Genomic DNA, 25,577 nt, shown 5'->3' with positions numbered 1-25,577 from the left:
CCAACACATAATAATCAGAACAACAAATGCAATAAATAAAGATAGAATACTAAAAGCAGTAAGGTAAAAAGGTCAAGTAACATATAAAGGCAAGCCTATCAGAATTACACCAGATTTTTCACCAGAGACTATGAAAGCCAGAAGAGCCTGGACAGATGTTATATAGACACTAAGAGAACACAAATTCCAGCCCAGGCTACTATACCCAGCCAAACTCTCAATTACCATAGATGGAGAAATCAAAGTATTCCACAACAAAACCAAATTCACCCATTATCTCTCCACAAATCCAGCCCTTCAAAGGATAATAACAGAAAAAAAAAAAACAATACAAGGACGGGAACCACACCCTAGAAAAAACAAGAAGGTAATCCCTCAACAAACCTAAAAGAAGACAGCCACAAGAACAGAATGCCAACTTTAACAACAAAAATAACAGGAAGCAACAATTACTTTTCCTTAATATCTCTTAATATCAATGGACTCAACTCCCCAATAAAAAGACATAAACTAACAAACTGGCTACACAAACAAGACCCAACATTTTGCTGCTTACAGGAAACTCATCTCAGAGAAAAAGATAGACACTACCTCAGAATGAAATGCTGGAAAACAATTTTCCAAGCAAATGGTATGAAGAAACAAGCTGGAGTAGCCATTTTAATATCTAACAAAATTGACTTTCAACCCAAAATAATCAAAAAAGACAAGGAGGGGCACTTCATACTCATCAAAGTTAAAATCCTCCAAGAGGAACTCTCAATTCTGAATATATATGCTCTAAATACAAGGGAAGCCACATTCATTAAAGAAACTTTAGTAAAGATCAAAGCACACATTGTACCTCACACAATAATAGTGGGAGACTTCAACACACCACTTTCACCAAATTGACAGATCATGGAAACAGAAACTAAACAGGGACACAGTGAAACTAACAGAAGTGATGAAACAAATGGACTTAACAGATATCTACACAACATTTCATCCTAAAACAAAAGGATATACCTTCTTCTCAGCACCCCATGGTACCTTCTCGAAAATTGACCACATAATTGGTCACAAAACAAGCCTCAACATATACAAAAATATTGAAATTGTCCCATGCATCCTATCAGATCACCATGGACTAAGGCTGATCTTCAATAACAAAATAACTAATAGAAAGCCAACATTCACGTGGAAACTGAACAACACTCTTCTCAATGATAACTTCGTCAACGAAGGAATAAAGAAAGAAATTAAGGACTTTTTGGAGTTTAATGAAAATGAAGCCACAACATACCCAAACTTATGGGATGCAATGAAAGCATTCCTAAGAGGAAAACTCATAGCTCTGAGTGCCTCCAAAAAGAAACTAGAGAGAGCACACATTAGCAGCTTGACAACACACCTAAAAGCTCTAGAACAAAAGGAAGCAAATTCACCCAAGAGGAGTAGAAGGCAGGAAATAATCAAACTCAGGGGTGAAATCAACCAAGTGGAAACAAGAAGAACTATTCAAAGAATCAACTAATCAATGAGCTGGTTCTTTGAGAAAATCAACAAGATAGATAAACCCTTAGCGAGACTCACTAGAGGGCACAGGGAAAGCATCCTAATTAACAAAATCAGAAATGAAAAGGGAAACATAACAACAGATCCTGAAGAAATCCAAAATACCATCAGATCCTTCTACAAAACGCTATACTCAACAAAACTGGAAAATCTGGATGAAATGGACAAGTTTCTAGACAGATACCAGGTACCAAAGCTAAATCAAGATCAGGTTATTGATCTAAACAGTCCTATATCCCCTAAAGAAATAGAAGCAGTCATTAATAGTCTCCCAACCAAGAAAAGCCCAGGACCAGATGGGTTTAGTGTGGAGTTCTATCAGACCTTCAAAGAAGACCTAATTCCAGTTCTTCACAAACTATTCCACAAAATAGAAACGGCAGGTACTCTACCCAACTCATTCTATGAAGCCACAATTACTCTGATTCCTAAACCACAAAAAGACCCAACAAAGATAGAGAACTTCAGACCAATTTCCCTTATGAATATCGATGCAAAAATCCTCAATAAAAAAAATCCTCAATAAAAAAAAAAAGACCCAACAAAGATAGAGAACTTCAGACCAATTTCCCTTATGAATATCCATGCAAAAATCCTCAATAAAGTTCTTGCTAACCGAATCTAAGAACACATCAAAACAATCATCCATCCTGACCAAGTAGGTTTCATCCCAGGGATGCAAGGATGGTTCAATATACGGAAATCCATCAACGTAATCCAGTATATAAACAAACTCAAAGACAAACACCACATGATCATCTCGTTAAATGCTGAGAAAGCATTTGACAAAATCCAACACCCATTCATGATAAAAGTCTTGGAAAGATCAGGAATTCAAGGCCCATACCTAAACATGATAAAAGCAATCTACAGCACACCAGTAGCCAACATCAAAGTAAATGGTGAGAAGCTGGAAGCAATCCCACTAAAATCAGGGACTAGACAAGGCTGTCCACTCTCTCCCTACCTATTCAACATTGTACTTGAAGTCCTAGCCAGAGCAATTAGACAACAAAAGGAGATCAAGGGGATACAAATTGGAAAGGAAGAAGTCAAAATATCACTTTTTGCAGATGATATGATAGTATATATAAGTGACCCTAAAAATTCCATCAGAATTTTTGATTCTGATAAACAGCTTCAATCAAGTAGCTGGATATAAAATTAACTCAAACAAGTCATTGGCCTTTCTCTACACAAAGGATAAACAGGCTGAGAAAGAAATTAGGGAAACAACACACTTCTAAATAGTCACAAATAATATAAAATACCTTGGCGTGACTCTAACTAAGGAAGTGAAAGATCTGTATGATAAGAACTTCAAGTCTCTGAAGAAAGAACTTAAAGAAGATCTCAAAAGATGGAAAGATCTCCCATGCTCATGGATTGGCAGGATCAACATTGTAAAAATGGCTATCTTGCCAAAAGCAATCTACAGATTCAATGCAATCCCCATCAAAATTCCAACTCAATTCTTCAATGAATTAGAAAGGGCAATCAGCAGATTCATCTGGAATAACAAAAAACCTAGGATAGTAAAAACTCTTCTCAAGGATAAAAGAACCTCTGGTGGAATCACCATGCCTGACCTAAAGCTGTACTACAGAGCAATTGTGATAAAAACTGCATGGTATTGGTATAGTGACAGACAAGTAGACCAATGGAACAAAATTGAAGACCCAGAGATGAACCCACACACCTATGGTCACTTGATCTTTGACAAAGGAGCAAAAACCATCCAGTGGAAAACAGATAGCATTTTCAACAAATGGTGCTGGCACAACTGGCAGTGATCATGCAGAAGAATGCGAATTGATCCATTTCTATCTCCTTGTACTAAAGTCAAATCTAAGTGGATTAAGGAACTCCACATAAAACCAGAGACACTGAAACTTATAGAGGAGAAAGTAGGGAAAAGCCTCAAAGATATGGGTACAGGGGAAAAATTCCTGAACAGAACAGCAATGGCTTGTGCTGTAAGATCGAGAATCAATAAATGGGACCTCATAAAATTGCAAAGCTTCTGCAAGGCAAAAGACACCGTCAATAAGACAAAAAGGCCACCAACAGATTGGGAAAGGATCTTTACCTATCCCAAATCGGATAGGGGACTAATATCCAATATATATAAAGAACTCAAGAAGGTGGACTCCAGAAAATCAAATAACCCCATTAAAAAATGGGGCTCAAAGCTGAATAAAGAATTCTTACCTGAGGAATACCGAATGGCTGAGAAGCACCTGAAAAAATGTTCAACATCCTTAATCATCAGGGAAATGCAAATCAAAACAACCCTGAGATTCCACTACACTCCAGTCAGAATAACTAAGATCAAAAATTCAGGTGACAGCAGATGCTGGCGAGGATGTGGAGAAAGAGGAACACTCCTCCATTGTTGGTGGGATTGCAAGCTTGTACAACCACTCTGGAAATCAATCTGGCGGTTCCTCAGAAAATTGGACATTGTACTACCGGAGGATCCCGCAATACCTCTCCTGGGCATATATCCAGATGATGTGCCAACTGGTAAGAAGGACAAATGCTCCACTATGTTCATAGCAGCCTTATTTATAATAGCCAGAAGCTGGAAAGAACCCAGATGCCCCTCAACAGAGGAATGGATACAGAAAATGTGGTACATTTACACAATGGAGTACTACTCAGCTATTAAAAAGAATGAATTTATGAAATTCCTAGGCAAATGGATGGACCTGGAGGGCATCATCCTGAGTGAGGTAACCCAATCACAAAGGAACTCACACAATATGTACTCACTGATAAGTGGATATTAGCCCAGAAACTTAGGGTACCCAAGATATAAGATACAATTTGCTAAACACATGAAATTCAAGAAGAACGAAGACCAAAGTGTGGACACTTTGCCCTTTCTTAGAAATGGGAACAAAACACCCATGGAAGGAGTTACAGAGACAAAATTTGGAGCTGTGATGAAAGGATGGACCATCTAGTGATTGCCATATCCAGGGATCCATCCCAGAATCAGCTTCCAAACACTGACACCATTGCAACACTAGCAAGATTTTGCTGAAAGGACTCAGATATAGCTGTCTCTTGTGAGACTATACCGGGGCCTAGCAAACACAGAAGTGGATGATCACAGTCAGCTATTAGATGGATCACACAGCCCCCAATGAAGGAATTAGAGAAATTACCCAAGGAGCTAAAGGGAACTGCAACCCCCCTATAGGTGGAACAACAATATGAACTAACCAGTACCCCGGATCTCTTGTCTCTAGCTGCATATGTATCACTGCAAAGAGAGGCCCATTGGACTTGCAAACTTTATATGCCCCAGTACAGGGAAACCCCAGGGCCAAAAAGGGGGAGTGGGTGGGTAGGGGATTGGGGGGATGGGTATGGGGGCTTTTGGGATAGCATTGAAAATGTAAAGGAGGAAAATACCTAATAAAAAATAAATTAAATAAAAAAAAAAAAGAAGTTGGCAATAGAGCATTGGGGCAAATAGCTTTAATACCTGAGGAAAGGTGTAAGAAAAATGTTCCCCATACATCTCTTCATCTAGTTTGTATAATAGTTTTGGTAATAGTTAAATAAAAAATAATGAATAAAATGATTTTAATTAACTGTTTCTAAAATTCAGTAGCGAGCATTTTGAGACTATGTTTAATAATAAGTGTGTGTTTATTTTTTATTGAAAATTAAAATAAACTTCTACCCTCTCCCCTCAAAAAAGGTTTTAATGGAGTTGGTTATGCTATATTATCAGATGATACCCCAGCTAGAAACCTCAAGCTTACAAACAATAATCCCAATTGCAGCAGTGGATTACAAATTTTCAGCTGTTTTCCAAAACACTCACACAGATTCCCAATAATTAAAGGCTATTGCTGATACAGCTGTTCTGTCCTACTCAAAGAAAAGATATCCAAGCTCAATGTGACTGGGGTACCCCTTCTTGCCCTTGATATGAGATTCATGATAACAGTTTGGAACAACATAAAGGATTTTTTGACCCCTCTTAGATAATGTTTTATGCTATGGTGGAAGCCATCATAATAATAATTACATTGCTTGAATGTGTTGTACAGCCAATACCGTGGCTATACTCTATCAAAAAAATATCTATATTTCAAGTACTTATGGCTCTTGACTACTGCCTGCATCCAGACTACTACCTGCCCAGAAAGGTGTTTAGAGTTTAGCTCATAGAAATTCAAGAGGCCTCTGTTTCTGATCCCTCCTTACGTGCTTATATGCACTCCAGGATGGCTGTCTTTTGAGGGCCTGTACTTAATAACAGGAAAGAACATGGTTGGCATGCATGGCCCAATATACTAGAAACCTTCTGAGGCGGAGTCCACAAGGCCTGAGCAAAAAACTCTGACTACTACTGGGCTATCAAAAATAAAAGCAAAAGGGTGCCAATGAAGGAGGAAGTTAGCTAAGCAGGATCCCCAACAATTCTGGCACCTGTGCTCCTGATACTTCCTGACTGAGACAATGTAAAATTTGCCAACACAACTAGAGACTGCTGACTGTGGATCAGGCAAAGTAGCAAGTCATTGAGAAAAAGACACCATCTTATCTGGCTACTTGAAAGCCAATGGGATGCTGGGAATGGGGTGTAAAGTTTGCTGAGTTCCTGTAAGAAAAGACTATTTTTTCCACGTGCCCACCCTCCAGAGTCTGTGTTATTCACTCTGTACATTCTTATCTCTGCCAAATGGGTCTTGGTCAGGTTGCAAGCAACACTTGAGATTGCCCCTTCTCTGGCAGTCTGTCTTGTAATCTTTCCCTTTATTATGCCACGGTTTCTCTAACAACCCACATATAGCCTGCATATATACAACATTCTTCTTGAAGGGCCACACATAGCCTTGCTGAAGGAAGAGTAGATCCAAGTCCCTCCGATTTTGCAAATCCATTTCAGCTAGAGAGGAAACAGATTTCTCTAGAGCTATTATTGCCTTTTCTAATCTCTGGATGTCCTCAGCAATAGCTTCTTGCAAGGAGCAGGTAATGGCAGCACTGTAATACTGAGGCTGTGGTTCCTCTTCCTAAAGCTCCTAATACACCTCTGCCTAGGAGGGAGACAAACCACAGCTGTAATGGGCTCTCTTTTAAAATCTATTATGGGAGTCCAGAACAAGTTGGTTGAGAACATCTTTTCATGAACAGTAAATCCTACTGGGAACCAACCGAACCAGAACACAGAAGTCAGAAGAGGCATTAAGTTGTTCTAGGTGGGTGCATGGTGTTAGGCTAGTTGAACAGGCCAACCAGACATCCCATAGCTGGGTTAAATAGTACCCATTGCAATAATCCCAAGGTTTTGCCTTATATATAACACTTGTCCTTTGAGTGAAAAATAATTAGATTCGGGAACCAAACCCCCAACTGTACTGTGGATGCCAGGAAGTGCTTGCAAACAGGAGCTTGCTATGGCTGTCCTTTCTGAGGTATACGATACACTGTCATGAAACAGCTATAAGATATAAACAGATATCTGAGTCCAGTGGAACAGGCCAGGAATCCCAGCTATTTCAGAGGAAGAAGTTAGAGGATAAGAACTTCAGACTCTGTCTACAAACATAGTGAAGTCAAGGCAAGCCCAGTCAACTTATTGAACCTCTGCCTCAAAAAAAGTGGTTAGAAATACTGCCTGCTCTTCCAGAAAACCTGGGTTCATATTCTAGCACCCATATTGTAGCTTACAATGATAGTGAGGTGTAGCTCAGGAGTTAAGAGTACCTGGAGATCATGCAGAGTACCTGAGTTTAGTTACCAGCATCTATATGAGATAACTCACAACCGCCTATGACTCCAGTTCAATGGCAGGCAGGTGATACCTTCTTCCCTGAGTAGCAGCTATGCCTGTGCTTCACTGACAAAACTCTCATACACATGATAAGCAAATAAGTAAATAAGATATCTTTGAAGTATATAAAAACAAAACATAAAAAGCAGGCTGATTTATGGGTGAGTAGTAGAATGATTGTGTAGTCTGTGCACTTCACTAGATTCAGTGTTTAGTACTGAAAAACTAAAAAAAAATCTGATATGACAAAACCATCCAAAGGAAGGCTTAACATAACTAGGGCATCCAAGGATTTTAGCTCTAAGACAAAAACACTGAAAGGAGGACCCACACTAGATATCAGATATAAAAATAATAGAATTATACAGAAAATATGAGCATTATTAACCTATATCTTCCTAGCACATCTACAATCTAAAAGAAATAGACTTATCTGTAAGCAGTGGGAATATACATGAAGGAGTGTCCTTTCAACAAATAGCACTAGAATAACACAGTCTACATGTGAAATAAAATGAACTGGCTCCTGCAGAATGACACCTAAAGTTGTCTTCTGGTCCCCATATATATCTATGCACACACATTTATTCACACTCATGTAAAGATGCTAAACATTTTCCATCATTTATAATATGAAAAAGTTGAGATTTCCTCATATACCTAAGGAAATAAGCAATGGACTGTGGATGAAGTTCAGATAGAAGAATGCTTCATGAGCAAGCAGCCATCTCTGGTTCTGTTCTAGCATCACAAGCACATGGAAGAAGGAAGGAAGGAAGGAAGGAAGGAAGGAAGGAAGGAAGGAAGGAAGGAAGGAAGGAAGGGGAAGGGAAGGGGAAGGGAAGGGGAAGGGAAGGGGAAGGGAAGGGGAAGGGAAGGGGAAGGGAAGGGGAAGGGAAGGGGAAGGGAAGGGGAAGGGAAGGGGAAGGGAAGGGGAAGGGAAGGGGAAGGGAAGGGGAAGGGAAGGGGAAGGGAAGGGGAAGGGAAGGGGAAGGGAAGGGGAAGGGAAGGGGAAGGGAAGGGAAGGGAAGGGAAGGGAAGGGAAGGGAAGGGAAGGGAAGGGAAGGGAAGGGAAGGGAAGAATACAAAACCTATTCCTGGGTGGCCTTGGGATTCAGATATAAGTAAACAATGGAAAGAGAAAATCAACTCTTGTAAGGAGGCCTCTGACACCACAGATACTCCTAGGGATGTGTGCAACCCTATATGTATGCCCACACACCAATAAAATAAATGTAATAGAAATTACAAGAACACACATATTTTCAATCCACACTTGATTTGTTGAGATGCAACTTCAATGTAAGTTCAGATATGTATCTGGAAAGATCATTACTGGGCCCTTTAAAATAACCAATGAAATCCTCTATCGACTATATCAAGAAGCCCAACACCTAGACTCTTTAGAGGGCAACTAAAAAATCAAGACACAGAAAAATTGGAAACAATTCCCAAGTGGTAGGTAGGGCTTGTTGATGGCAGGTATTGAACTGTGGTGATGTGGGGAAGGACTTGGGGAAGAGAGATGCTATGCTCTAGAGACACAGTCCCCTATTTTGACTGATAAAATAGTCAGAAGTCAGACCCCCCCTGACAAGGACCTAAAAGCACAGTGACACTCTATGAGCTCTTCTAAAGACATTGTATCTAAGAGGATAAATGAACTGTCATCACTTAGTTCTAGGTCATGCCCTCCTGAAGACATTCCAACCATGTATACAAAAAAACAAGAATAATCTGTGTTTACTTCTGGCTAAAGCAGATTCACACGACCTCTTAAGGTTCAAGTAACCCTTTCACTGGGGTTGCATATCAGATACCTTGAATATTAGATATTTTCATTAAGACTGATAACAGCAAATTTATGGCTATAAAATACAATGAAAATAATGTATGTTTAGGGATCAAAACAATTTGAGGAATTTTATTAAAGAGACACAGCATTAGGAATGTTGAGAACCACCGGCCTAATATAACATATAACTTTGATTCTCTTCCACTCTTTTCTCCTGTCCTCAAAGATAACTCTCCTCAAGCCACCTCAAAACTTTATATTGTGGGAAAACTCCTTTAACTTTTAACCATATTACAAATAGCATTCTTGTTTAAAACATTTGGATTCTTTTTTGTATATATGTATTTGTATGTCTGTTGATATGTGATGTGTGTGTGTATGTGTGTGTGTGTGTGTGTGTACGTACATGTGCATGAACTTGATGTGTATGCAGAAGGAGGTATCAGTAGTCTGAAGCTGGAGTTACAGGCAGTTTTGAGCCACACCATGTGGAAACCAAACATGGGTCCTCTGGAAGAGCAGCATACATTCTTAATTACTGAGCTGTCTCTCTATCACCACAAAATATACTATTTGTGTAATATTAGAAGGAAGTGTGAGGGTCATGGGGGTTGTGGTAGGTCTTAGCAAACTTAAGAGGTGTCACCTTGAAAGCCACCAAGTTCCAGTATGTGCCCAGTACAAAGAAATTATCTCTGAGTCTCCTCTCTCTCTCTCTCTCTCTCTCTCTCTCTCTCTCTCTCTCTCTCTCTCTCTCTCTCTCTCTCTCTCTCTCTCTCTCTCTCCAGCAATGTCAGTACCAGCCACCTATCCTGGGTATGGTTCCTCACCTACAAGGATCTGGTACATCATGACTCAGGCAGCCTTCTCTGCATAATACAGCCCCGAGGACTTGAAAGGCTTCAGGGCACACAGACATAAGATGTTAACCACAGTCTTGCTAAGGCCAGAGCTGAGACAGCATTCAGGATACCTGAGGTAGTTGTTCACCTCAGCTAGGTCCTTCACATTAAGGAAGCCATTGGAAACATCCACAAGAATGACTGAAAGAAAGAAAGAAAGAAAGAAAGAAAGAAAGAGGGGCTGGTGAGATGGCTCAGTGGGTAAGAGCACCCGACTGCTCTTCCGAAGGTCAGGAGTTCAAATCCCAGCAACCACATGGTGGCTCACAACCATCTGTAACGAGATCTGGCGCCCTCTTCTGGTGTGTCTGAAGACAGCTACAGTGTACTTACATATAATAAATAAATACATCTTTAAAAAAAAAAAAAAAAGAAAGAAAGAAAGAAAGAAAGAAACAGAATGGAAGAAATGACACAGCAGTTGGGACTCTCTTCTCCCTCAGTCTTCCACACTTGATCTCTATAGCCACTGGCTATCCCTGTGACACAGCTCTGCAGACAGCCCTACTGCAAGCTAAGAATAATCATGAATGCTCCTTAGAACAATAGAGGGATTTTGTTCAAGATGTCTTGACTCACACATCAGCCAGGAGGCACAAATGAAGGCACTTTAGACAACCTGGTTTGACTCACCCTGCAGTGACTCTGGTACAGCTTCTCTCCTCTTGATCTTCGGACTTTGGGGACTGGGCCTCCACCTAACCAAAAGACAATGAGGCAAGAGCTCCTGGTCAGGAGTCTCTTCTGCATTGTTGATGAGCAGCAGGTACTGCAGCCTCTAAACCCAGGGTTCTCAAGAATCTCACACAGGAACTGCTCTCCTCTGGCCTTTCATCCCAGACCTGGCTCAGCCAGCACCACTTACAGGCTGGGCTGCTGCTCGTTCAGCTCCTCTTTCAGTGGCCACAGCACCAAGTCACTGTCTGCCCTTAGTTGCAGCATAGAACTGGGCAACAGCAACCAGGCCAGCTGCTGGGCCAGGACATGGCCCATACCCTGGGAGGCCCCCATCAGCAAGCACACAGTGCAGCTCAGCCCATTCCCCTCCAGATCTGAAACTCAGCAGCAGTCTCAGCTAGCTACTTTAAAAAGTGTATGGCATAGACTGCTTTGGTTAATGTTTAGTATGAGGTGAGGTAGAATCCATCAGAATTACAGACAAGCAGGCTAGTGGTTAGCCTTTCTTTGCTTATGAACCAGTGGTGGGCCTAGTTACTTATCGATGTTCAGATAAAGAAGCCAGCAATCAGAAGTGGCCATTCTCAAGTCCCATTTATTTTTTAATTGGTTAAGAATTTGTCCTAGACTAATGAAATAGGGGACCTAGAAGGATGCAACTCCTATACGCCTGCCTATAGGAGAAGAGAAATGGAGTGCCTCCTCTCTGTCTCTGCCTCTGTCTCTGTCTCTGTCTCTATCTCTATCACTATGTGTGTGTGTGTGTGTGTGTGTGTTTGTATGTATGTATGTTTAAAAAAGAACACTGTCATTTGCCAAATCAGCACCTTGTCATCCATGACTTTTCTTTATGCCAGAGTTCCTTTTCTGCTTATTTCTGCATTGCATATCTAAAACTACTTAGTTATCACTACTCTCTTAAATTCATTATCTTATTTCCAAAAATAATTGAAGGACCTTCAACAGACAAAGTGAGGTCAAGGCCAGCTAGGCTATATGAGACTCTGTCTCAAGACAAAACCCAATACAGAAAGAAAAAGTGTGGGGTAGAAAGATAGCCCAGCCCCTGTCAGTGAAAGGATTGACTTGCTGAGGTTGAGCCCCAGAACCCACATTAAAAATTCTAGGTATGCTCTGGCAAATATGGTTTGTCTTTAATCCTAGAACTTAGGAGTCAAATGCAAGTGTATTTTTGTGAGTTCCAGACCAGCCTGGTTTACAAAGGCAGTTCCAGTACATCCAGGGCTGCAAGAAGAAATCCTGCCTTAACCAGGCAGCTATGAAACATTTAATTCCAGCATTAGGGATGGTGATGCTGAGATGCTGAGGCAGGTGAGTCTCTCAGATTGAGGCCAGTTTCTTCTACACAGTGAGATCCAGGACAGCCAGAGCTACAAAGAGAGAAACCCTGTCTCAAAAAAAAAAAAAAGGAAAAATAAAATAAAATAAACTTTTTAAAAGGAGGACATGCATAAAGACCCATACAAATTGTCCTCTGGCCTCCAACTCCTAAGAACCCCTCCTCCCAACACACCCAGTCACACAGGGAATAGGCACACAGAATAACATAACATACAGAGAAAGAAAAACAGGAAAAGGGAAGTTTCATAGAGGAAAGTAAGCATAGAGTGTCTTGTCTGCACTGCTTTTTTTTTAAGATTTACTTTTTTAGTGTATGTGAGTATACAGTTACTCCTTTCAGGCACACCAGAAGAGGACACTGGATCCCATTACACATTGTTCTGAGCTACAACATGTTTGCTGGGAATTGACCTCAGAACCTCTGGAAGATCCGTCAGTGCTCTTAACCACTGAGCCATCTCTCCAGCACCTATATCTCTTTTTTACATGTTTAATTAATTAATTATTAATTATTTTTATGTGTATGCATGTTTTGCCAAGATGTATATCTAGGCACCACATGTGTGCTATGCACAGTGAAGGCCAGAAGAGGGACTTGGCTTACCTAGGGATTGGAGATACAGACAGTTTTGAGCTGATATTTAGCTAGGGGGACTTGAACCCCAGCCCTCTGGAAGATCATCCAGCTGTTCTTAACTTCTCCTTTCTCTCTCTAGCCACCTATGAACAATGTCACAAAGTGGTATGGCTTAGTAATGATATTTGCAATTCCAGTAGTTAGGAAGCTGAGGAAGGCTCAGCTTCACCAAGAGATTATGTACCCAGCCTCAACTACATATTAAGTTCCAGGTCAGCCTGAGATACATTAGCCTCTCCTCAAAATAAACCTTTCACAATCTTACACAAGGCTGTAAGTCTAGACCTACAGGATGTAGGAACTTTTTCTTTTTCTTTTTTTTTTTTTCCTTTTTCTTTTGATTGTCTGAGTCAGGGTATCTCTGTGTAGCCCTGGATGTCCTCAAACTCACTCTGTAGACCAGACTGGCCTCAAACTCAGAGAGTCACATGCCAAGTGGTGGGATTACTTCCCAAGTGGTGGGATTAAGGTCATGCATAGCTACCACCACATGGCTGGAAGGAGTGGTTTTTTCACATTTATTTTTGTAGCTGCAGAGAGGGCTCAGCAATTAAGACCACTGACAGTTCTTCAGGTTTCATTCTCAGCATCCATATATTGGCTGTAACTCCAGTACCAGGGGATTGAATCCACATACATTTCTGACCTACAGAGATCTATGCAGGCAACCATTCCCTCACATAAAACAAATAAAAATTTGAAATTAAATTAAATTCATTTTTATTATTTAAAAATAGACTTATTTTATGTGTGTTAGTCTTCTGCCTGTGTGTGTGTGGGGGGGGGGGGTTGGGTGTGTGTGTGTGTGTGTGTGTGTGTGTGTGTGTGTATGTGTACCACATGTGCCTGGTATCTAAGAAGGACAGAATAGAGGTCTGATCCATTGGAACTGGAGTTGCAGATAGTTGTGGGCTGTACTATGGGTGCAGATAATTGAACTTGTGATCTCTAAAAGAGCAGTCAATGATCTTAATTGATAAGTCATGTCTCTAGGCCCTTTATTGAATTAGAAAAACAAACAAACAAACAATAAAACAAAAACAAAAAATCTCTCCACATGGCTTTCACACACAGACAAGCTCAAGATCTACTGGGAAAGCAATGGGCAGTTTCAAACTTAAATGCTCAAAAGACAAGAGCAGAGAATTGACAAAATGTAATGTCTGCTCTGGTTAGTTTTTGTCAACCTAACATCAACTAGTGTCCTGTGAGAAGAGAAAACATCAAATGAGGAAGTGTTCCCAACAGACTGGCCTGTGGGAAAGTCTCTGAAGCAATTTCTTGATTGATGTGGGAGGGTGCAACCCTCTGTAGCTGCAACCACTTCTACATGGGTGATCTTGAGTTCTATAAGAAAACAGTGCGAGCAAGACAAAGAATGCAAGCCAATAAGAAGCATTTCTCCATCACCTCTGCCTTCAGGTCCCTGAGTTCTTGTCTTAATTAGTGTTCTATTGCTGTGAAGAGATATGATGACCACTGCAAGTCATATAAAGAAAAACACTTGACTGGAGCTGACTTACAGTTCAGAAGTTCTGTCATGGTGAGAAGCATGACACTGGAGAGTGGCAGAGAGTCCCACATCTACATCAGCAGAAGAGAGAGATATAGGAACTGACTGGAGCATTTGAATATTCTAAGCTGTGACACAGTTCCTCCAACTAAGCCATACCCACTCCAACAAGGCCACACCCCCTAAGAGTGTCACTCCCTGTTGACCAAGAATTCAAACACATGAGTCTATGGGATCATTCCTATTCAAACCACCACAGCTTCCTTCAGTGATGGATGGTAGCCTGAAAATTAGAAGTGTGAATATTTAGGTACTATAAGTGACTTATCCTGCATTTCAATCTCTTTTTCTTCTCTTCTCTTCTCTTCTCTTCTCTTCTCTTCTCTTCTCTTCTCTTCTCTTCTCTTCTCTTCTCTTCTCTTCTCTTCTCTTCTCTTCTCTTCTCTTCTCCCTTCCTTCCTTTCATTTTTCTTTTTGCAGTTTCATATCAAGGTTGGTTTTCAACTAATTGTATAATGAGGCTGGTCTTGGTTTCCTGATTTTCTTGGCTCCATTTCCTCTGTATTTTGATAACTGGCATGTGCCATCATCCTAGCTTGTGGGTATAGATGTGTGTGCATGTGTGGTCATTAGAGTGCACATATGAGCTCACAATGTTGTGCATGCATGTGTGAAGGTCAGAGTTTAAATTTGCATTTTTTCTATCTCCTCTGTACTTTATGAGACACAGACTATCAATGAATGTTAAACTCACAGACTGGATAGACTGGCCTCTGAAAAACAGGGGACTTTTTATTGAAAAGGTGTCTTCCCAAATTTCCAAGCCTAAGCTTGAATAAAACTCCTTCCTCCAATCCTAGTCTTTTCATCTGTTAGAATAGATGCATGGGGAGCAAATCCTTCATTGTCCAGCAACAAACCCCTTTTCTGGTTCCTTCCTTTTCACCTGTGCTGATGAGGAAGGTCTTTCCTCTGTGACTTTCAAAAATCAAATATCTGATTAGAGAAACTGCAAGTAGGGTTTTGATGCACCTTTCTGGACAGTTCCTGTGTCTCTTTTTCACTGTGTGATGGTTTAGCTGATAGAATTGCTATCCGGTGCATAGTGTGGAATTTGTAGACATGTACTGCTCTCAGGTGACAATGAACATATTTTTAAGAGAGAATATCGTCCTTGACTACTGCTCCAAAAGGTGTTTTGTTCTTCTCTTCTCAAGCATTCAAAGGACCTGATTAGGTTGTTTTAACTAAGCCCATTCAGTCAGTCAAAAGGGTCTTGATGGAGAGGGTGATGATTAAAGGAAGAAAAGACAATTAGACAACACTATAGTTCGACTACATCAAGGGCTGAAGCAAGTTTTTTTTTTTTTTTTTCTCAATGCTGCCTTTATTCCATACAAAGTATATGCAAAAGATATGGTCAGTTCTAGGTCAAGAAACAAACAAGGCATAAAAAAAAAAGTCCTGTGATCACTGTATCCAGAGACTTATCAAGATGATCAAGATACAAGGATCACATTCCTTGGCTGTATTTATCTTGAGCCTACTTCCTTGTCTTACCTCAATGTCAAAGCTCTCCACATCATCCCACATATTTCTGACTTTTTTTCTTGTCCCTTAAACATAGGGATTTGTAGCTGTAAACAATCTCTTGGCCTGACCTTTTTTTTTTTTTTTTTTTTTGATTTCTTATTGCAAGATTGGTTTTAGCCAACTCACAGAGGGTTTGAAGATGGAGCAGAACCTAGAAACCTGCTACTCTATTGATGAGAACTTTACCACTAACTATAAGATGCTGACCACCCTTGGTGAAGGAAAATTTTTAATGATCTAACTGGCCTTCCATGTGCCCACAGTGACATGTGTGGCTGTAAAAATTATCCAAAGACCGAGAAGTATACCTTGATTATTGGCACAGATATCAGGATTATGAAATCACTTACACATCCTAAGATTATCAAGCCATTTCACATGGTCCAGATGAGAGAGGCCACCTACATGGTGAAGGAATATGCCTCAGAGGGAGAGCTACAAGACCTCATCATCCAAGGGGTTCTTTAGAGGAGAGCTAAGCTTGAAGGATGTTTGTCCAGATAGTACATGCTGAGCAGTAGTGACACGACAATCAGATTGATCACATAGGCATAAAGGCCAGCACCATTTTGATCAATTACAGGGGTAACCCCAAGCTGTCCAAGTTTGGCCTTGCTGCTCAAGTAATTCCTAGGCAAATGCTGACAGATTTCTGTGGCACCCTGCACTACTGCGCCAAGAATTCTCGCAAGCAAAGGAATATGAGGGCCTCCCCAGGAATATCTGGAGTTTAGGGGTTGTCCTGTTCCTTACAGTGGCCAGGAGCTTGTCTTTTCTAGACATATCTTTTGTGGGTATGAGGACATAAATCTTTGCCGCAAACTTCAGCATTCCTCCTCATGTGTCCATTGATATTTTCAATGTCATCATGGAACTGCTGATGATCAGTCCCACCAGAAGGCCCACCATCTATCAAATCATGAGGCAGCCTATGATCAGGGACAGTGAGGCATGTTTACCACCTAATTCCACACAGATTTTCCCAGGCACCCAGAACCCTAGCATTGTCAGGACCACGAGATATATGCCTGACAGGCATAAGTCCTCCTGCAGTCCCTAAGAGGAGTTCTGGGCATCCCTGCAGGCAGCTAAGAGTGTAAACCCCAGAGGCTTCTCTGCTGGGGATACCTGCAGACAGAGACTCTCATACAGTAAAAGGACATAACCCAGGCTCAGACCACCCTTCAGTAAGCCGCCATCATTCAGGAAGAACCCACTACTAATGTCCAGCCTCAGGACGCAAGCCAACTCCCCTCATAACTGGCCACACTGCTGCTGGAAGGGATGAAGACGACAATCATGAACTGCCTCTGAAATCTGTACTGCTGCCTGCTACCACCAAAGAGAAGTTAAGTCTCTGGTAAGAAATTGGTTTCGAGGAAAGGGGGTCATAGAGTACCCCACAGGACCACGTGGACACCTGTCCTTATTCATTTTATCCATACTCCCACTTGTTCTTTATGACTGAAGATGGATCTTCCCCCTTGTGGCAAACCTAGGAACTTAATAATCTGCTACTTCAGAAGGGACAATTCCATAGAAACCCTTGAGGGGCCACCTCATGCTTGCTAAGCCAGAAGTGGACAGCAAAGAAGTTGATCAAAGCAGGAAGAAGAGAAGATGGATTCATGTACAAAGAAAGCAGAGAGTTCTTGGAGAACCATTGGATGGATCTTCCAGTAGTACTATGTCCAATTTTCTGAGTAACCACCAGATTGATTTCCAGAGTGTTTGTACCAGTTTGCAATTCTACCAGCAATAGAAGAGTGTTCCTCTTTCTCCACATCCTTGCCAGTATTTGCTGTCACCTGAATTTTTGAACTTAGCCATTCTGACTGGTGTGAGGTGGAATCTCGGGGTTGTTTTGATTTGCATTTCCTTGATGATTAAGGATGTTGAACATTTTTTCAGGTGCAAAAATACTCAATAAAATTCTTGCAAACGGAATCCAAGAACACATCAAAATGATCATCCATCATGATCAAGTAGGCTTCACCCCAGGGATGCGGGAATGGTTTAATATATGGAAACCCATCAACATAATCCACTATATAAACAAACTCAATGACAAAAACCACATGATCATCTCATTAGATGCTGAGAATGTATCTAATAAAAGTCTTGGAAAGGTCAGCAATCCAAGGCCCATACCTAAGCATAATAAAAGCAATATACAGTAAACCAGTAGCCAACATCAAACTAAATGGAGAGAAACTTAAAGCAGCCCCACTAAAATCAGGGACTAGACAAGGCTACCCACTTTCTCTCTACCTATTCAATACAGTACTTGAATTCCTTGGCAGAGCAATTAGACAACAAAAGGTGATCAAGGGGATACAAATTGGAAAGGGAGAAGTCAAAATATCACTATTTGCAGGAGATAAAATTGTGTATATAAGTGAGTCTAAAAATTCCACCAGAGAACTCCTAAACCTGACAGGTTCAGTACAGTAGCTGTATATAAAATCAACTCAAACAAATCAGTGGCCTTTCTCTACACAAATGATAAACAGGCAGAGAAAGAAATTAGGGAAACAACAACCTTCACAATAGTCACAAATAATATAAAACACCTTGGCGTGACTCTGACTAAGGAAGTGAAAGATGTGCATGATAACAACTTCAAGTTTCTGAAGAAAGAAATGGAAGAACATCCATTTGTTTATGGCAAGTATACTTGTGGAGTTTATGGAGATAGCAATAAAACAGGCTGTAATTTAAGAGACTGATTGCTCTTATTTGTATTTTTAGGTAGAAGAAATGAATAATTTCTATAAAAATGTGCTTTTCACATGCACAACACCTATGTAAGCCAAATTAAAATGAAGTCCCAACATGGAAAATAGAGTTGGGCATGAAATTACACCCCTATTTAAGGAGCTGTAATTGCTAGCTCCTGGAAGAAAGGGTCAACTTTCTTTAAGTACAACCCCTTGCCACACTCTAGGAAAAGACCACATATCCAAAAATGCTTGAATAATACATATTGGCATTGATGGGAAAGCTAGAGATGGCACAAAGTTGGTGGAAAAGAAGGATGATTTTGGGAAGAGTTAAGAGGGAGGGTAAATATGATCAAAATACGTAGTATGAAATCCTCAAATAAATAATAAAAATGTAACAATGTACTTTTGAAATGCTTTCATCCAGAAGCAGAAGAGAAAATCAAGTCATATCAGCCTTTCTCAGGACCTCAGTAATACTATCATCTTCCTAAATCAAGACAGATGAGAGGTTAGAGATGACACAACAGTTAAGCTCACATATTGCTCTTGCAGTATATAAGTTCAGTTCCAAATAATGCATGAAAGACTGCTCATAACTGACTGAAACTCCAGCTCTGAGTGACCTGAGGTCCACTCATGGCCTTTGCAGGTACACAAGCTCAGGTACACACACACACACAGACACACACACACACACACACACACACACACGCATGCAAGCACTCAGAGAGAGAGAGAGAGAGAGATGGAGACAGAGAGAGCTATTTGTTCATTAACATTTGAGATGAGAAATCTGTAGATTTGAAAAATGACTGTTATTCTTTAATACAAAGCACAAAGCAGTAGCAGTTTCTGTTATCTGAGTAACCAGTTTATGCTCCTCTGTTGAAGTCTTCTCATGCATAGTGAAATAAAATTTCCCTAAAATCTTTTTGGGTACCATTATTGCCTGGACCTACACTTAGCTCCAGTAATCCAACAAAAGGCAAAACTCTTGTTAAAAGATGCTAAAGGATTACTTAAAGATAGTTAACATTTTATTGAGTGTTAAGGAACTTCTGTATGGAAAAATCATTATAATAAAGTCATTTTAGCATGAATATCTTTGAAAGGCCTCTCTGAAACTGTAGCCTAAACAAAAAGCCACATATCTCTTGCAAAACACATCTGAATAAGGTACAAAGAAATCATATCTTATTGGATTGTTAGTGATATGTGATTTTTTATATATAATTAAGCAAAATAAAATTCCTCCTTTCTTTTAAAAGTAGTTTGAGGTCAGACATAGCCATGTTTCTTGCATCAGAATTTCCAGCCTTGTTTTCTGCTTCCACACTGTTTCTGATGGACAAGAATTGATTTTTGTTTTTGTTTTTGTTTTTTTTATTTGCAGAAAGCAGAAATGTGTGGAATTCATTAACAAATTCAGTAATTTGCAGCCTAGAAAAATGTAGAAAAAATAAACAGAGTTAATTCACTCTTCTTTTATGATTTAAAGGGTCATTGATTGTGGACTTAAGGATTTTATCCTAGACCCTGAGTTTGGTTCCACACTCTGCTTCTTAATCCACAAAGATCAGAATTTTTATATATACTTCTACCCCCACTTTACCATAGTTTCTCTCTAGTAGTAGAGATTAGACCATCCCATAACATGATGTACAATGAATCCTGTATCCCTTAATTTGATTACAAAAAATAATTACAATTTATCTTCTAGCACCCACTCTAAATATCTTAACCACACCTTTGCTTAAGTCATAATTCCTTTCTTTCTCAAAGTTCTTTGTGTCTATATTCTGATTGGCTACGAACCACATAACAAAACCATGACAGAGAGGTCAAAGTACAGATCTGTCCTAAGGAAAGGGTCTTCAGGAATGAGAGGTGAGTGACTCTACCCTGCACATTTTCAAGATTCCTAAGGAGGCCTCTAAGAACAAGCTTAAAGAAACCTACCATAGTGACTTCAGGACACAGAATGGGAGAGTCAGAGCCTTACAGAGAATGTTCAGTCCTTTATCCTTCAGGTCATCGGAGCTGATGTCTAGAAGGTTCAGAGTTTTTTTCCACCTAGGAACTTCAGAAAGGTAGTCCCAATATTGCTCACTGAGGGAACAGTTGGCCAACCTGTAGGAGGGAAGGAAGGCATGTGGAGGGTAAAAAAATGTATCATTTCCACAACTTTATACACTATGGCAGTAATAATATATTTAAACAAAAAGAGGAACTTCTGATTTATCCAAACACATCTCACTTTCTTTCTTTTGATTCATGTCAGAACAAGTATTGAAACTGGGTAAATTACTGAAAATGCTTATGTTTGGAAGACCTTACCTGAAGCTAACCTAAATCCTTTATATTAACATTACTTCAGTCCCTGTCTCTAATGATACTTTTTAAAGCGACATGATTATTGTAATATGTAACCCTTTCAATGTTATCTTGTGTAATAAAGTATGTGAAAAGTATATTTTGAAAATCAATGTGTATATAGTTTAGTCTCAATTTTCTTGCTGTGATAAAAATCATCCTTACAAGACTAATTTTTGGGAAAGAAGTTCTAATTTATTTCACTATTCCAGATTCTACTCTCTCAGTGTGTGAAGTCAAGAGGACAGAAACTTCCAACAGCTTGTCACATCATATCTAGTGTCAAGGGCATAGAGAACCCATACATGCATGCCTATGCTTTCTACTCTTAAATAATCCAGGAGCCAAATTAAGGATATTGGTGCTACCCTCCATGGGCTTAGTCTCCATCGATCAATTAGCATAGTGAAGACAATCCCTCAGTGCCATGCTCACTGGCCCACCTGATCTAAACATATTTCATTGAGACTTATTTCTCAGGTGCTTCTTCATTTTGCCAGGTTGACAGCTAACAGTATCCATCATAATATGAAATATATAGGAATTAACAATATGAAACCACTTGGCCTCATCCAAATCTCTTGATCATCTTTCTCTGCTGAGGTCTAAAAGACCTTAATTGTCTTCCATGTTAGCCTATCAGTTTCTTTTAACCACAATTACAAGAGAGGCACATCCAGATTCATAGGCATTGTACTCTGTGAATGTCCAAGTTGAGAGTCCATTCTGCATTCCAAGAACAAGTTATTAACACAGTGCTATATGCCTGTTATACAAAATCTAGTCTATGCTACAATCTTTTGGAATTTAGTACATTTATTCCTTGGTATGTAAGGGTAGCAGGGGTATGTGTGCATGTGGAGTCAGAGTCAGTGTGGATGTAAATTTCAACAGGTACCCACAAGCTTTATGTACAGTGGTTCAGTTCAGCATGTGTCCAAATCTGTCCAAACTCTCCCACGTACTAGTTTCAAAATCCTCTAGTCTTCTTATAATATACAATATAATTTACATACCAACTAACTTTTTCACCACATTGACTAAGTAATATCGACTAAGAAAAATCTAAAATTGTTAAGTTCAAAACCAATTTTAAAAGTTGAATTTTATTTTTTGGTGCATGTGTGTTTATGATGTGTGTAGGTACATATCACAGTACACATGTGGAAGTCAGAATGAAGAAGTAACAAAATTCGAGGCTTTTGGGCCCAGGCTTGGACGTGTGGCTTTTGTGGCTTAGTGCTCCAGGTGCTGGTCATAAAACAGATAGCGACATTCCTTCCTCCACCCACCCGCTTCCTGGGTTCAAAGAGTGTTCATTCAAAGAATGGCACCCTGACCATTACTGGAACCTGCAATGCAAATGGCTATTGTTAGGGGCTCTTAGAAACTGTCTTGAGAGATAACCTGACACTTGTGACTTTATACTTCCTTCTGACTCTTAACTGGTATTTTTGGTATTTTCCAACAGCGCCCTCTCCACCTCCTTGAGTTGTGGTTTCTTCCTTTAAATACCCCCTTACTCAGCTACTCGGGGCGCCATGGTCCTCTACCCCTGCGTGGTGTATGACCATGGGCCCGAGAGTGCTCTTGAATAAAAATCCTCTTGCAGTTGCAGCAAGACCGTTTCTTGTGTGATTTGGGGTGTCGCCTCTCCTGAGTCAGAATGTGAGGGAGTCCTCACGTTGTGGGTCTTTCAAGAACAGCTCCTTCCACCTTTACATGGGCTGTTTTGAAGGTTAAACTTGAATTTGAAATCCTTTTGTCTCAGCCTCCTGCACTTTGGAACTACATGGATGTGAAACCAACCATGATGTACATGTTTTAAGATTTATTTTTAACTATGTTCATTTGTGACTCCATGTGAGTGAGGGAGCCTGTGAATCTTGTTTGATTCTTAAGATTTAAACTACAAGTGTTTGAGTATTAGGAAACAAATGGGTTCTCTGAAAGAGCAATGTGTGTGTTCTTAATATTTAGCCATCTCTCTGTGGGGTAGTGGGGTCTGAGAGGAAGCCTGGTAAAGCTGAGCTAAGGTTTAAAGCACTGGAAACCCAGAAGGGACAGTAGGAAAACCTTGTCTGCTCCTGAAACCAGGCTCCTGTCTTGCAGCTACTGCCTCTCCCCTCCCATAAAGAGGTTTGTGGTCATCAGTCAAATAGGAGCAGAACCCCAAGCCCTCACAACATGTAAATAAGGTATCCCCAAGTTCTCAGACCAAACCAATAGGAAGCACCTACTGTCAGACTCTGTCCCACCCCAAAACTATATATAAGAATCCTATCTAGAAGTAATAAAGGTGTGTGAGAATTACTCTGTTGGCTGAGAGCTTCTGTCATAAGAGCTATAACACTGCAGCTTAGGGAAGATACCTGTTCTCCCTAAAATGTGACCAAACCCTTCCCCCTCTGCACCAACCTACCTTGCTAGTCAGCTTTGCATAGGCTCAGCCCTGCTCATCCTTGAGCAAGAGAAATGCCAGCGATAGAAATGTCAGCAGCAGAGACAGAGGTGGATACTGCAGAAGAGGAGGTGGAGGCTGCAGCAGCAGAGGTGGTAGAGGCAATTCCCCCTCCCTGCATTCTCTCCCCTTTGCCTGAACCCTCACAACTGGCTGGGACATAGACTTCCATGGAAAAGCCTCCAGTATACAGCCCCACTTCTCGCCAGACCCCAGTGCTTTTCTGTGTTTCTTAAGTTTGTACTTTGAAACTTCTGCAAGGGGACTGCATCAGTGGGAGGATATTATGACTAATTTGTCTATGTGTGTTTGAGCAAATGCCTTGGTCTCTGGACAGGATTCCTATAAATGACCTTTCAGTCAGCAGGTAAACACAGAATCTATGACAATTTTAGGAAAGAAAGAAGGCAGAATTCCCCAAGCATACTTTGGCAACATTCTGAGCCCAGGCAATGAAAGACTGGATAGCTGTCCTAGCCTGTTATGAATGCAAACCATACTCTAACATCACCCTTATGAAGAGTCACAGCCATCCTTCACAAGTATCCCTTTCCCAGAGGAATTGGTCTGTCCTTCACTATTGTATAACAAAAAGTCTTGTCTGTTGAGATTAGGATCCAATGTCTTTGTTCCTTGTATCTCTATGCTGCCTCAGAAATCTAGCAATGTGTATGTTTCATGTGTGTTCCTTAGTTTGGAGGGTAGAGGATGATGCTAATGCCTTTCTTTGTTGCCCTCTGCCTTGTTTTGATACTGGGACTCAGCAATAAGGCTAGTCCTTATGTTCTAGGACCCACCTATCTTTAGTCCTCAGCTCTACAATTACAAATACTGAATACTACTCTTGTCAGCATAGAATGTTCCATTACCCACTGTGTCATTTTCCCAACTACAGAATTAGCAGTTTCTAGTAAACAAAGGCAAGTTTTATACTATTTCCACAGTCTTCCCAGAGTGAACCTTCCAAGGCCATTTACACTAAATATTCTAGAATGCAGTATGGGTGGCACAAAGCCTTGCACAGTGAAGATATTCCTTGGTTCATATTGTTTGATACCAAATTGAGAAACTTCAATGTCTTGCTACTCATCAGGACAGAGCCAAAGATATTGCAGTCATCAGGTACAAGTTTACAGTGTGCTACCCTGTAGGAAAAGGATAACACCATATTCTTCTCTATCTTCACAGAATTTTCTGTTGTTATCCACATGAAGAAGGTTTAGGAACTCTCAGAACTTTACAATGTTCTTTACTAAACAACAAAAAGCTGATTCATTTTTAATGTGAATGAATGTTTGTCTACACATTTATGTATGCATCAAGATGTATGGCTGGTAGCTAGACAGACAATAAGGGGTGTTATATCCCCTAGAATTAGGTTGTAAGCTGTGGTATAGAGTGTGAATGATTCTCTGCCTGAGGAGCAAGTGCTCTTAACCTACCCAGCCATATTTGCTGCTGAATTTTAAAATTACATTTATTTTTCTCTGGATGTATGCATGTGAAATGAGAGGGGAGGGGATAGGGGAAGTGTGTTTTTCTGAGGGGAAACTAGTAAAGGGGATACCATTTGAAATGTAAAAGAAAAAATATCCAATAAAAAAATTACCAGATGTAACATATGCTATCTCAGTAAATTGTAATATGCTGTTTAAGCTTGCTGAAATAAAATTCTGAGAGTAAGTGGCAAGACCCATTAACTAATGAATGGAAGGGTCCAGACTCAGTCCTAATCTGGGGAAGGGGCTCGGTCTGTGTTTTTTCACAAAAGAAGATGGAGCATGATGGCTGCCTGAAAGATTAGTTTGTCAACTGGACACAGATCCTGTGTCTTCCAGTAAGTATGACTCTTACCTTGACTATAACTAAATATCCTCTTTAGCCAAAAAGTTAATTTGGAGCACAGCCTCCTCTCCCAGAAAGTTACAGCCTTTCTGTGATTCTCAAAGTCACCTCCCACACACCTAGAGCTCTAAGTCTAATTGATCATTGCTAATTTGCAATTGAATGGAGTACCTGGACTTCCCCAAAGAAGCTTTTGTACTGCTGCATTTCACAGTCTGGACTTTGTTTTTTAAGCATTCCAGTCAATGACCTTCAGCCTGACTGTAGCAGGTGTGCCCCCTCGCCTCCAACAGTGTAGGTGGCAGTTGTTAATCAGTATGAAGAAGCATATTCAA

At 40.3% G+C, this 25,577-nt stretch overlaps 1 pseudogene; it reads left to right on the top strand.

The window, feature by feature from the left end:
• Nucleotides 1-15,976: 15,976 nt before the first annotated feature.
• LOC147003704 (sperm motility kinase X-like) lies at nucleotides 15,977-16,897 on the top strand (annotated as a pseudogene).
• Nucleotides 16,898-25,577: the final 8,680 nt, after the last annotated feature.

The sequence above is a fragment of the Mus caroli genome, unplaced genomic scaffold, assembly GCF_978045245.1.
Source record: "Mus caroli unplaced genomic scaffold, Mus_caroli_1 scaffold_8, whole genome shotgun sequence".
NCBI lineage: Eukaryota > Metazoa > Chordata > Mammalia > Rodentia > Muridae > Mus > Mus caroli.
Note: the sequence above shows the minus strand (reverse complement) of the source record. Positions and strands in the feature narration are given on the sequence as shown.